Genomic DNA, 14,315 nt, shown 5'->3' on the forward strand with positions numbered 1-14,315 from the left:
TGACGCTAGGACTAAATGGTGGGTGTTCCCAGGTCCTGTTGGGGGCACCAGTCCTGCAGCCATTCACGATATGGTAATGGGACAGCACTTTGTTCAAGTGGAACCAGTCCAATTCCATCGTGGGATCCGCTGGGGCCGGAATTAGCACTGGAGAGCTTGGCAAGCTGGAGCTGAATGTAAGCACTCCACTCCCCACACGCTCCACTCCCCACACGCTCCACTCCCCACACGCTCCACTCCCCACACGCTCCACTCCCCACACGCTCCACTCCCCACACGCTCCACTCCCCACACGCTCCACTCCCCACACGCACCACTCCCCACACGCTCCACTCCCCACACGCTCCACTCCCCACACGCTCCACCCCCACACGCTCCACTCCCCACACGCTCCACTCCCCACACGCTCCACTCCCCACACGCTCCACACCCCACACGCTCCACTCCCCACACGCACCACTCCACACACGCTCCACTCCCCAAACGCACCACTCCCCACACGCACCACTCCCCACACGCACCACTCCCCACACGCTCCACCCCCCACACGCTCCACTCCCCACACGCTCCAACCCCCACACGCTCCAACCCCCACACGCTCCACTCCCACACGCTCCACCCCACACGCTCCACTCCCCACACGCTCCACTCCCCACACGCACCACTCCCCACACGCTCCAACCCCCACACACCCCACTCCCCACACGCTCCAACCCCCACACGCTCCAACCTCCCCACGCTCCAACCCCCCACGCTCCACTCCCCACACGCTCCACTCCCCACACGCTCCACTCCCCACACGCTCCACCCCCACACGCACCACTCCCCACACGCTCCAACCCCCACATACTCCACTCCCCACACGCTCCAACCCCACACGCTCCAACCTCCCCACGCTCCAACCCCCACACGCTCCATCCCCACACGCTCCACTCCCACACGCTCCACTCCCCACACGCTCCACTCCCCACACGCTCCACTCCCCACACGCTCCACTCCCCACACGCTCCACTCCCCACACGCTCCACTCCCCACACGCTCCCCTCCCCACACGCTCCCCTCCCCACACGCTCCCCTCCCCACACGCTCCCCTCCCCACACGCTCCCCTCACACGCTCCGCTCCCCACACGCTCCGCCCCCACACGCTCCGCTCCCCACACCCTCCTCTCCCCACACGCTCCACTCCCCACACGCTCCACTCCCCACACGCTCCACTCCCCACACGCTCCACTCCCCACACGCTCCCCACACGCTCCACTCCCCCACACGCTCCACTCCCCACACGCTCCACTCCCCACACGCTCCACTCCCCACACGCTCCACTCCCCACACGCTCCATCCCCACACGCTCCACTCCCCACACGCTCCACTCCCCACACGCTCCACTCCACACTCGCTCCACATGCCACACGCTCCACTCCCCACACGCTCCACTCCCCACACGCTCCACTCCCCACACGCTCCACTCCCCACATGCTCCACACCCCACACACACCCATTCCAGCCAGGAAGATGGCATCGAGGAGAGGCACCCCAAGGAGAGTGGATGTGGAGCTGGAGACACTGCTGGATGCTGTGGACACCCTATTGCCCAGGGGGGAAGCTACTGCTTCTGAAGGTCAACCAGGCCTGGGCAGAGGTGGCACACGCGGTGAACGCCTTGGGCCCCACACTGGGGACTGCCCTGCAATGCTAGAAGATGCTGAACGACCTCCTGAGGGCAGCCTGGGTGAGACACTGCCTCTGTGCCCCTGGCATCACCCCCATCCGGCACCTCACCACCCCCATGCGCTACACATGCCAACACCTGTACTGCCCGCCATGGCCGGGTGCTTTGCACACACAGGCCATTTGCTGCAGGCCCCCTCTGCAGCCCACATCTGAGTATCTCACACTGAGCATTATCTGTCCCCCAGGAGAGCCGACTCACAACCATCGGAAGTGAATGAAGACCAGATTGTGCCCACCAGATCTGTGGGTCCTGACTGCCACAGAGCAGAGAGCGATGGAGCTGGTCAGTGGGGTGGGAAAGCAGGCAGTCACCCAGGCAGAGCTTGGCATGGGACAACCAATTGAGCACCCAAAAAATTGCGATTTCCCTATGGCAAGTCAGTCACCCCTCTCCCCCATGCCACGTCTACCCGAGATCTCACTATGTGTCATGGCTTTTGTCTTGCAGGATCACCATTCAACAAGACAGGACTGATGCGACCATCAATTCACTCGAGACAGAGAATAGAAGTGACCAGAAGCTTTAATCAACGAGAACAGTGCCTGCCTGCGACTGCTCAGCAATGAAGCCGCCTACAGGGCAGCTGGTCTTTATACCTCGCCTCAAGGGGGCGGAGCCAGGGGCAGAGCTCACAAGGGCACCAACATGATACAATCAGTGTAGTACAGTACAGTGGTCCATAGGTGGAGCCCACATCGGCAACAGCGTGATACAATGTAGTACACTGGTGAATGGTTACCATAATACATTCACCACATTAGGACCGTCCGGTGAACCTTGCTCCCAGCTGTAACACGGCAACATCCCGCCCACCTGTCCGGCGACATCACTGACTTCTCGTCACTGCTGTTAGCTTCACCCTCCACCATCCCAGAGACTCTCACCTCAGTGGGTCATTTTCGTGAAGAGGCTCCTGGGTCACTTTCTGGTGCGCATGGCACATATGCTGCAGTATATCAGGGGGAGGTAGAAAACCCCGAAGGGGCAGGCAGTCGGAGGGAGCCCCAACTGCAGATGTAGATGTAGATGCTGAGCAAGGGTCTGCAGGAGGGGATGTCAGCAACCATCCAGCACCTGCAGGTGCAGTTGGAGGAGTTCAACTGCCTTCAGGAGGCGATGCTGATAATGCGTACCATCCAGGTCACCCCTGAACAGGTGGCCTCCCAGTGGAATCCTTGGGTGCGAGGGACAAGGCCATGGGTCAAGATGTCCAAGGCCTGGGATGCACTGTGCAGGTGATGGCTGAGGCACAGGACAGGGCAGCCCTGTCACAGGCAGCCAGGTACCTGGCCCACAGGGACATTGCTGCAGCATTCCAGAGCATGGCCCAGTCACAAAGGGCTTTGGTTGAGGGTGTCGAGAGCATTGACCGGGTGCTGGCTGATCTGGGCCAGGCACAGTGGAATGTGACACAGTCCCAGAGGGACATGGTCCAGTCCCAGAGGGGATGTGGCCCAGTCCCTATGCCCCATGGCCAAGTGCATCGAGACCCTGGTTGAGACGTGACACTGGTGTATCTCATGGGCAGCGGGCAGAACAGGGTGGCACGTCATCGCCGGATACCCAAACGTTGGCTGGGCCCATCCAGGTGCAGGACCTCCAGAAGACAGCCACCAAATGGAACCCAGGGTACAGGACGAGATATGCAGCAGACTGCCTCCACGTTTGAGGTGCCACATGGGGACTGGTCAAGACAAAGCATTAGAGCACACGAAATAAGAAAGTTGGACACGGGTTAAGTTGGCACAGCTGCAGCACACAGGATAGCATTAGGGGCCAGGGGACAATACTTGTCGGCAGCACTATTAAACACCTGTTCACCGACATTCCTAACTGCCTCCGTCTTCTATCTGAAGGGTGTGAGGGATGGGCTGGGTGCAGAAGGTGTGCCGGGTTTGGGGGGGGGGGGGAAGAAAACACGGGTCAGGACCCCCAGGACAGTCCGATGTTCCACCTGGGACATGCTAAGAATCGGCAGGTAACGGAGCCTAAAATGTGAGGGTGGCATGTGATACGGCCCACCCAGTTAATGACCCATCACCGTCAGGGGTTCTGGGGAGGGGGGGAGGGGGGGGCGTAGCCTGGGTGGGCACCCAGGCAACCGGTGGAGCTCTGAACATTTACAGGACACAGTGGGCAGTCAGCGGGGTGCACAGCCACGAGCCTGTAACCTGTACACAATAGCTGCCCGGCGAACTGCAGCAATGGTGATCCAGGTCCAGCCACCCCGAACCCAGGGGAACACCCCGAATCCAGGCCTGCCTCTGAGTTGATCTGCGTTATTACCCCCCCCCCCCGCCCTGCCAGATTCCCCCCAGCCAGCAGCACAACTGTCAGCACTCTATTGCGATTTTGAAAACTTTTCTTACCTCCCCTCTCTCTCTCCCTCAACAGCCATGCCACCAGTCACAGAGGCTGGTTTAGCTCACTCAGCTAAATCGCTGGCTTTTAAAGCAGACCAAGCAGGTCAGCAGCACGGTTCGATTCCCGTACCAGCCTCCCCGGACAGGCGCCGGAATGTGGCGACTAGGGGCTTTTCACAGTAACTTCATTGAAGCCTACTCGTGACAATAAGCAATTTTCTTTCTTTTTTCTTTTCTTCACTGCTTTTAAAGCCTCTAGTGAACCTCGCCCATGTCACTTCCGCCTGGCGGGGGCAGAGGGTCGCGGAGGCCCGTAGAATACTAGGCCAAACCCGGTAATGATTTGCCAACGCGTGCAAATGCCGGTTTTGCATGCCGGTGCCAACGGTGGCGCGGGGCATGGTGCTAGTTGCCAACCTCCATTTCCTGTGGACGCCTTCTTCTCCTCCCGATGGCGATCCGCGTGTCCGCTGTCGCGGGGCAGAGAATCCTGCCCAGGTGTTTTCAAGGGGAATCGACATAGGAACATGATGAAGACAGGAAACGTAATGGTGTGGAGCATAAACAGCAGCATGGGCCTGTCGGCTGAATGGCTTGTTTCTGGTGCTACAAATACTTTGCAACCATACTCCCAGGCCACAGGAAATATGGCCACATTTAGCTCAGGTGAAGTGAGGCACAAGTAAAAAGCTGCTGTCAAGCGGGTGAAGGAATTCCAGGGCAACCAGGTGGTGATAGCGAAAAAGATCTCCCCAATGTTAAACGGGAAAATCCTCTTCTGTCTGTGATGTCTCTGCAGACTGAATAGCAAGGGATAAAGATATTCACATATTTATTGCCTGAAATGTAGCTGCATGCCAAAGTTGGTTATGCAGTTAAGCAGCGAGGAGGATTCTGCTGTTTAATCAACTGTACAAAGTGCAATATTATATCTTTCAATTTCATTTAATTATACAGCAGAGAATTTCGATGAAGCATTTAATCTGATAGCAAGTACTGTTGACACTGATTTAATAAAACAATAAAAACATAACTACATATGTAAAACAATCAAAGAGACAGATAGATATTGAACATGAAATGAAATTAGCACTATCTCTCTAATTTATACACAGACATTTCATAGTAATCAATTGGGACCACATTAATATCCAGATACAGCTATTCTGTGACTTGTGGGCCTGGAATCTCATTTAATGTGTATCTGCTCATGCCCATACATAACTATGTGGTGTATTCTCATGCTGCAGTTGGAATGGGATAGTAATTGATATCTGTGATTGACCCCCTCCCATGGTAGTTCCTCATCACTGAATCATTTCATGTATCCCATGTGACGCGGTATGCTTTGTTCAGACTGAAAGTTGTGGTCCATGCTGAAATAGTTAAGGTCAAAGGGGATCTTACCTTAAGCAGTATCAAAGCAAGGTATCTCCGACACCACTCTCCAACTGGCTGACGCAAGAGGTGCCAGAACCAGATGCTAAAGAGGCTACTGATTGCAAACATTGTTGGACATTGGGAAGTTATCCACCTCATTGAAGACATAAAAAGGGCAGGGACCACGGACACAAGAAAAACATAGAAAGACATGAGGGACCATGCAAACAGCACAGGGAGCCGATCAATTAAACAAAGTGAAGAGAGAGAGTGGGCTGAATATTATGTCAGGAAAATGTATCTTCCCTTCTCACGCAAGGTCCATAAGACCATAAGACATAGGAGCAGAATTAGGCCACTCTGCCCATTGAGTCTGCTCCACCATTCAATCATGGCTGATATTTTTCTCATCCCTATTCTTCCCAAAACCCCTTATTAATCAAGAACCTATCCATCTCTGTCTTAAAGACACTCAGTGATTTGGCCTCCACAACCTTCTGCGGCAAAGAGTTCCATAGAATCACCACCCTCTGGCTGAAGAAATTCCTCCTCATCTCAGTTTCAAGGCATTGTCCATTTAGTCTGAGATTGTAACTTCTGATTCTAGTTTTTCCTATAAGTGGAAACATCCTCTCTACGTCCACTCTATCCAGGCTTCGCAGTCTCCTGTAAGTTTCAATAAGATCCCCCTCATCCCTCTACCTCCAACGAGGACAGACCCCAGAGTCCTCAACCCTCCCTCATACGACAAGCTCTTCATTCCAGGGATCATTCTTGTGTCCAGAGAAAACCTGCACCTGGGATGAGACGGATTGAAATCCTTAATGTCCCAAGTGCTACTAATTAGAAATTTTGTAGGATTTATGGAATAGATTAACTCATAGTTTATTTAATAATTCTAAATGCTAGTAACTTTTCAAAAAATAAATTTAGTGCCCAATTCATTTTTTCCAATTAAGGGGCAATTTAGCGTGGCCAATCCACCCAGCCTGCACATGCGAAACCCACGCAGACACGGGGAGGATGTGCAAACTCCACACGGACAGTGACTCAGAGCCGGGACCAAACCTGGGACCCGCGGCGCCGTGAGGCAACAGGGCTAACCCACTGTGCCACCGTGCTGCACTTAAGTGCTCATAACTTAATCTCAGTCTCATTCAGGTCTACATGCAACATGCAACTCACTCTTGTATGGGAAGCAAGAACTAGATACAGGAACATACATTCCCTTTCACTTAGCCAAGAAGCATCTATTGTTACAAACACTAGACTTTAGAAGATGTTTATGTTTTAAATAGTTTCCTTTAATTCAAGGTAAGACGGAGTGATTTGCAGAGAGGGTTGTGACCTCCTACTAAATGTACCCAGAAACAAACCCACATGATCTGTTGTTATGGTATGAAAAAAATTCAATTCAAAACATATTGAAAGTAAAGTGAACGTTTTGACACTTGGACATAAAGGAGGAGGCAGCTAGCCTTGCTCTGCCTGGGCTCCTGGTCAGCCAGACAGAGAGATTTGTGGAAGAAGACCCACAACAGGGGTTGCTGTGTCGGGCAGAAGAAAAGGACTGTTTCTGGGTGAATCACCCTTTGTTCAAAAAGATACTGAAAGAGCCACTCTCATGGGGAAGGGAGGACATCCTGCTAAAGCTGGGAGGAATGTGAGACTTTATACAAGGTCTCCAGGTGGAATCTTTGGCCGCAATTTAACAGAAAAAATTTTCATTTTGGACGGTTTTAGCAGGGTGTTTCCCGTCGGATTTCTCGACGAGATCGATACTGGTATTTACCCACACTTTGGGTGAAATGTAACTAAATGAGAACAAAGTCCCACGGCGAGCTTGTTTAGTCACGTGTTTCCTGGTGCTTGCAGTGCTGAGAAACGCCCCTCTATTTAACCCGCCCCTGGTTAGATAGGAGGCCTCAGCAGGGAACGCGCGGCCGTGACCACACTTAGCCCCGCTTTCTGCACTGAGGGGCGCCGCTCTCCAGAACCCCTTGATGTAGTGAGAAATTGGGACATCATTTATAAATGGCGGCCTGGTCACTGGAGACCTCAACGCAACCCCTGACACTCCCCAAGTCCCAACTAACTAAGAGGGGGTCTCTGGCCATCCCACCCCCACCAACACCCACGTAGGGCACCCCCGACCCAATAGCTGCCGCATGAAAAATTCCAGCTTGGCACCTTGACAGTGCCAACCTAGTACCCTGAGAGTGCCCCTGCCAGCTGTATGCACTGCCTGGGCACCTTGGCAGTGCCAGGATGGCACCCAGGTAGCACAGCCAAGTGCCAGGCTGGCAGTGCTGGAGTGCCCAGGTTCAATTCAATGCCCTCCACACCATCTAGGAAGGCTCCAGATTCCGCCTACGTGTAATTTTTAAAATTACTTCATCAAGTCCTGATAGGAGAAGAACAACGTTGGTGGAGGAAAAGAAGAGATTGGTTTTTTTTGGCGATTAAACCGACAAACTTGCTGCCGCGCCGAACAGAGGTGTTTTTGGAACTTGACACAATTGATGGATGTGATTGCAACTTCGAGCTCGCAGTTTTAAACAGGGAAATCTCACAAAAACAGGATCTGAACAAATACATTGTAAATTGCCATTTACAATGATTATCAATAAAGACAAGGAAGAGATGTAACTTGTATTCACATAGAGCTTCCGACACTTCAGGACATCGCAAAGTGTTTCACATTCATTGAGGTATAGTCACCATGGTAATTCCAGGAAATATAATTAACATGAAGTGGAGAAAAGGCTGTGGTGGGGTTGGGAACAGATTTTTTGTTTCCCCTATGTGGGAGGGAAGAATTTCCTCAGTGTGCTAGATGTGACAAATTCATAAATCCATTTTTACAAACAGTTTACAGTTTTATTTAAACTACACCAAAAGTTACCTTCTTGATGGTTGGTTCCAAGTCTCGGGACTCTGGGCACGATTTAATGAGACAAAAACAGAGTCCCGTTTTGGGCACGTTTAGCAGGGTGTAGGCGGGGAGAATGACACTGCCATTTAACAAAACTTTGCCACTTTTTTTGCATCGGCGAGTGACATCACAATGAGGCCACACTTACATAATTTCCTGCACTGAAGAGTTTTTGTTGATCGGGGCGCCATATTTAAATTCTGCCCCAATCTTTCCCCCCACCCTCAGCTACCACAGCAAGTCCTCCGGACTTCCCCATTGAACCCAACTTACGTCATAGAGGGTCCTCGAGCCTCCCCCTCACCCCACCACTGGCATGGGCAACCTGGCACCTGGACACATTGACACTGCCCTAGCAGTGCCCCTACCAGCCTGTCAGTGCCACCCAGGCACCATGGCAGTGCCAGGGTGTACTGGCAGAGTGCCCAGTTGGCAGTGCTAATGTTCCACACTGGCAGTGTCAAGTTGCCAGTGTGCCAGTGGGAGGGCCAGGGTACTACCCTGCCCTGTCCTTGATGAGCTGAGAGTCTCTAATGGCCTGAGGATATCTGGTCCACGTTTGTGGAAACCAGTGCTAAACGGCACCAAGGCGAGGTTGACCAGGTAAGGCCGTTAGCTCCTGGATGCTGGGAGAATAAGGTGCAGACATATTTACATAAGCCTAATGGGTCATTTCAATATGTCAATCTGGATCTCGCCCAACAAGGGCAAGACTCAGATTGCAACGTCTTGCGATATCTCATTAAATCTTGCGGGATGTTTCGAAACTCACGAATCTTGCGAGAGGCCTCGTCACTTCAACAAGTCAAGCGCGACGAGGCCATTAAATCGCACCCTCTGTTGCAGACTCAGAAATTCTTCAGATTTAACCATGAAGCCATGGAAAAACATCCATCTAAACTTGCTGCACCATGTGGGAGCCAAAACTAAATTTGCTTTTCATTGCTTTATTTCTCAGAAAGATCTCCGGTTTAGGTCACAACACTGCAATCCTTATGACCTCTCTTTTGGGTATGAATGTGAAGTCAAGGAAGGAACAGGTAGCGTTTGGGAACACATTCAAAGAGTACGTACCCTGAACAAAGCACAAAGACACATGCGACCCTGATCCCCACCACCCCCAAAACCTAGAAACCCTAGCTTCTGATTGATAAGCCCGGCAATTATCTCACCTGCAGGAAAGCTTCTTTGCTCCTTTGTGTTTACATGTCAAGAGAAGTGGAAGCCCTTCGTATAGCATTCCAGATAAATTGATCTTTCCATCATTTTACTTGTAGATAGTGATTTTAAATCTGTTATTATAGCAGAGGCAATACTTGCACCTCCATTTGAAACGTAGAGCTACTGCCTGGAAAGATGAAGGGATAAGCACAAGCATCTACATCTTGCAGTACTCGGAAACATAAATGGATATTTATGTTCAGATTCCCCCCGTGACAACTTCATGCATTATTTGAATCTTGTCAAAAGGTGTCAAGGTGATAAGGTTTTACTGCTTATGCGTTCAGTCCCCTGGGATAAAGTTCAGTCAGTATATGTCCAAAGAGATGAGATACTGCCATTGTACCGTTAGTGATGGAACTGCTGAGACATCCGCCTCTCATTCATAAATTGTGTGCTGGGAATAGGTAGGCAAATGGATGGAGGGGCTTTGAAGTGTCACTCAAAAACTGTGTCATCCCAGCTATTTGTACCTGTGGAAGGGTTAACCCAAAGTGATGGTAGATGCAGATAGAAAGAGAAAAGATAACAAGGAAAATCAACTCTCACCGTTTACAAATTTAAAAAAGAAAGGAAGCCAGAAAACACTGGAAATAATGCGCTAGCTGACAAACAGCACCCGAATGGAAAAGGCAGGTAACTTTTGAGATAAAAATACAGAGCGTTGGAAATATTCAGTCAGTCTGGAAGCATCTGTGGAGGGAGAAGCAGAACTAACCTTTCAGGTCAATAACGTTTGATCCGAATTGAGAAAAGGTGAAAATGTAATATATTATAAGCCATGTGAGAGGGAATATGATGGGGAAAAGAGCAAAAGGGAAGGTCTTTGATACTTTGATAGAATGGAAGAAGATAGAGATTAAATGATACAAGAGTTCATTTTGCAAGGTCAAAGAGATGACTTGGGCAAGTAAAGACACTAAAGAAGTGTCCAGAGGAGGTGTGAATTGCAGAATAATGAACAGAAGCCACCTGAAAGCAAAACAAGAGACAAAAAGTTAAAACCAAAACCAGCCAAGGAAAGGAAACAAATGGGGGCTGAGGCTACCGTCTAAAATTGTTGAACCGAATGTTTAGTCAGGAAGGCTGTAAAAGTGTCTAATTGAAGGATGACAAGTCGTTCCTAGAGCTCAGGTTGAGCTTCATTGGAAAACTGCAGGAGGCAGAGGACAGAGAGGTCAGCGGCAGCAAGGTGTAGAATTAAAATGACAGGCGTCATTTGGCGCTTGAGATTTGTCTCATCCTCTGAACTGGTTAAAGGCGTAGCTGCTTCAATCCTTTCACCCCTGATGATTTGCTATTGTGGTAAATGTATGTGACTGCTTTGCATGTACCTGAATATTTCCAGTTGTTCTGTTACAATCAGAACTGAACGGTATCTGTTATGTGGTCTTTTTCCAAATACTCTACAGTAGATTTCTTCAAACTTTTTTTCCGGGGACCCATTTTTACCAGCCAGCCAACCTTCGCGACCCAACCCAGCCAACCTTCGCGACCCACGCCGACCGACCTTCGCGACCTACGCCGGCTGACCTGCACGACCCACTTTCTCAGGAAATCCTGCAAATCTCTTCACATTTTATTCAAACTTAGGCAGCACAGTAGCATGGTGGTTAGCACAGCGCCAGGGTCCCAGGTCAGTTCCCCGCTGGGTGACTGTGTGGAGACTGCACGTTCTCTCCGTGTCTGCATGGGTTTCCTCCATGTACTCCGGTTTCCTCCCACAATCCAATGACGTGCAGGACAGGTGGATTGGACATTCCAAATTGCCCTTTGTGTTCTAAAAGGTTAGGAGGGGTTATTGTGTTATGGGGATAGGGTGGAAGTGAGGGCTTAAAGTGGGCCTCCTTCTGCACTCTATGTTCTATGTTTTAAAATTGGTGTACAGATGTTTGATTTTGTTTTTTGTTTGCACTTCTCTTGTGGTCCTTTACTCTGAGAAATGGACAGGCGGGGTGTCACATTATAGGAGACCGCTTACCAGTCGGGTCATTGAATCACCTCACTGATTTCCCTGTAACCTATTGCTTGGCATCTGATCCGTTACCATGCAAATGTCGCCCGTGCAAAGAAATTATAGTGAGGTGGAAAAATTACAGATTACTTATAGTGAGGGATGTTAATTATCCAAATATATGTTCAGGTAGTATATGTGTGAAAGGACAGAGAGGGTCAAGAGTTCCTCTCGAGCATTCAGAAAAACATTCTTCGGCAGTTATGCTTCCAGTCCAACAAAGAAGGAGGTACTGCTTGACCAGGTTCTTGGAAATGAGGTGGGACAAATGGGTCAAGTGTCAGTAGGAGGGCATTGATCAATGATCATTGTATCATAAGGTTTAGGCTGATGTGGAAAAGGACAGAGGACAGAGTGAGAATAATTAGCCGGGGGAAAACCAACTTCAATGGGATAAGGACGGCCTAGACTACCTTCAATGAAGGATTAATTCAGGCACAGTCAACATTCCCTCAAAAGGGGAAGGTAGCACACGGAAATCCAGACCACTCTGGATGACAAAGGACAAATATTAAGACAAAGAAGAAAAAGTATGTTTATGGCAGATGTCAGGTAGAAAATACAAATGAGAACCAGGCTGGATATGGAAAGTTCAGAGGGGAGGTGAAGAAACAAAATAAGAGAAGCAATGAAGGAGCATGAAGAGACTGGAGGCTGAAATGAAAGAGAATCTCAAAGTCTTAGAAATGGTAAAAGGAGGAGTAAGAATGATGAGGGACCAAAAAGGGCATTCACCCATGGAGTCAGGGGCATAGCTGAGGTATTAAATTAATATTTTGCATCTTTCTTTACCAAGGCACAAGATTTTTTTTCAGTAATTCATTTTTATGGGATATTGGCTTTGCTGGTTAGGTCTGCATTTGATGCGCTTCCCTAATTGCCCTTGGTGGCGAGCTGCCTTCTTGAACTGATGTAATCCATGTGGTGTAAGTATACCCACTCTGCTATAGGGAGGGAGTACCCAGGATTTTGACCCAGCAACAGTGAAGGAACGGTGATATTTTTGGATGGTGAGTGACTCAGAGGGGAACTTCCATCTGGTGATGTTCCCATGTATTTGCTGCCCTTGTCCTTCTGGATCGTAGTGGTTGTGGGTTTGGAAGGTGCTGCCTAAGGAGACTTGGTGAGTTCCTGTAATGCATCTTGCAGATGGTACAGACGGCTGCTACTGTGCATCGGTTGTGGTAGGAGTGAATGTTTGTGCAAGACGTGCTAATCAAGCCGGCTGCTTTGAACTGGATGGTGTTGAGCTTCTTGAGTGCTGTTGGAGCTGCACCTATTCAGGCAAGTGGAGAGTATTCCATCACACTCCTGACTTGTGCCTTGTTGGTGGTGGACAAGCTTTGGGGAGTCATGAGATGAGTTACTCACCACAGGATTTCTAGCCTCTGACCTGCTCTTATAGCCATGGTATTAATGTGGCTATTTCAGTTCAGTTTCTGGCCAATGGTAACACCTGGGATTTTGATAGTGGGGAATTCAATAATGTTAATATCATTGAATGTCAACGGGGCGACAGTTTCATCCTCTATTATTGGAGATGGTCATTGTCTGGAACTTGTGCGCCATGAATGTTACTTGCCACTTGTCAGCCCAAGTGTGGGTATTGCCCAGATTATGCTACATTTGGACATAAACTGCTTCAGCATCTGAGGAGACACAAATGGCGAACATCCCCACTTCTGACCTTATGTTGGAAGGAAGGTCTTTGAGAAGCAGCTGAAGGTGGTTGGGTCTCGGACACTACCTTGAGGAACTCCTACGGTGATGCCCTGGGACTGAGATAACTAATATCCAACAACCACAACCATCGTCCTTTGTGCCAGGAATGACTTCAGCCAGTGGAGAGTTTCCTCTCTGATTCCCATTGACTGCCATTTTGCTAGGACTCCTTTATGAGGGAGGCAGGGACACCAGAGATGCCTTGATTCAGCTTGGCTGCCAAGACACTGCTTCCACCTCATGGCAGGGGTACCACCTCCCTTACCAGACATTTGCAATGACCCGTTCCTATTGAACCCACGCTCCACTCAGTGACTGCAATGAGGTTTACAGCCCCTCCAGTCCAACATGAGATGCTGGCATGCGCTGTGCCTATAAAACAAGTGAATCATACTCAGGCCATGAACACAAAAGCAAAATGTATATGCCCTTGGCTCTGACAATGAAATTAACATTATAAGGTGTTAACAGTCACACCAGGCAACAGCTTAACAAATAATGGACGAATGGAAGATCACTGTTGTGCTCATGATGATTTCAACTTATGTTGGCAAGTGCTGCATGTTGGTGATCCCCCTCGCTGGCAGCCGCATTGGAGCCATGTGTGCCGCAGGACTATGCTGCCACCTCTCCCTCAGCCTTTGTCATGTGCGGTACCCTCTTCCTGCTATGCCATGGCATCAAAATGTCCTGCCTGTCACTGACCTCCTCCAGCAGTTCACAGAGGCGTTCATCTGAAAAGCGGAGACAGAGTGCCCACTAGATTTGCCCTCCCACCTGCCATGCTCAGCGGGTGCTGAAGTCATGACTGCTGAGAAGGGTAGTGTCAGTAATTCCATCCAGACAGTTCCTTGAAGCTTCTCTCCAACCCCTACCAGCCGTCAGGGAGCTGACAACTTTTCAAGTTGGACCAACTGCTCACACAGCTCCCACCTTTGCCTTGACAT

The sequence above is a fragment of the Scyliorhinus canicula genome, chromosome 7 (genome assembly GCF_902713615.1).
Source record: "Scyliorhinus canicula chromosome 7, sScyCan1.1, whole genome shotgun sequence".
Taxonomy (NCBI): Eukaryota; Metazoa; Chordata; class Chondrichthyes; order Carcharhiniformes; family Scyliorhinidae; genus Scyliorhinus; species Scyliorhinus canicula.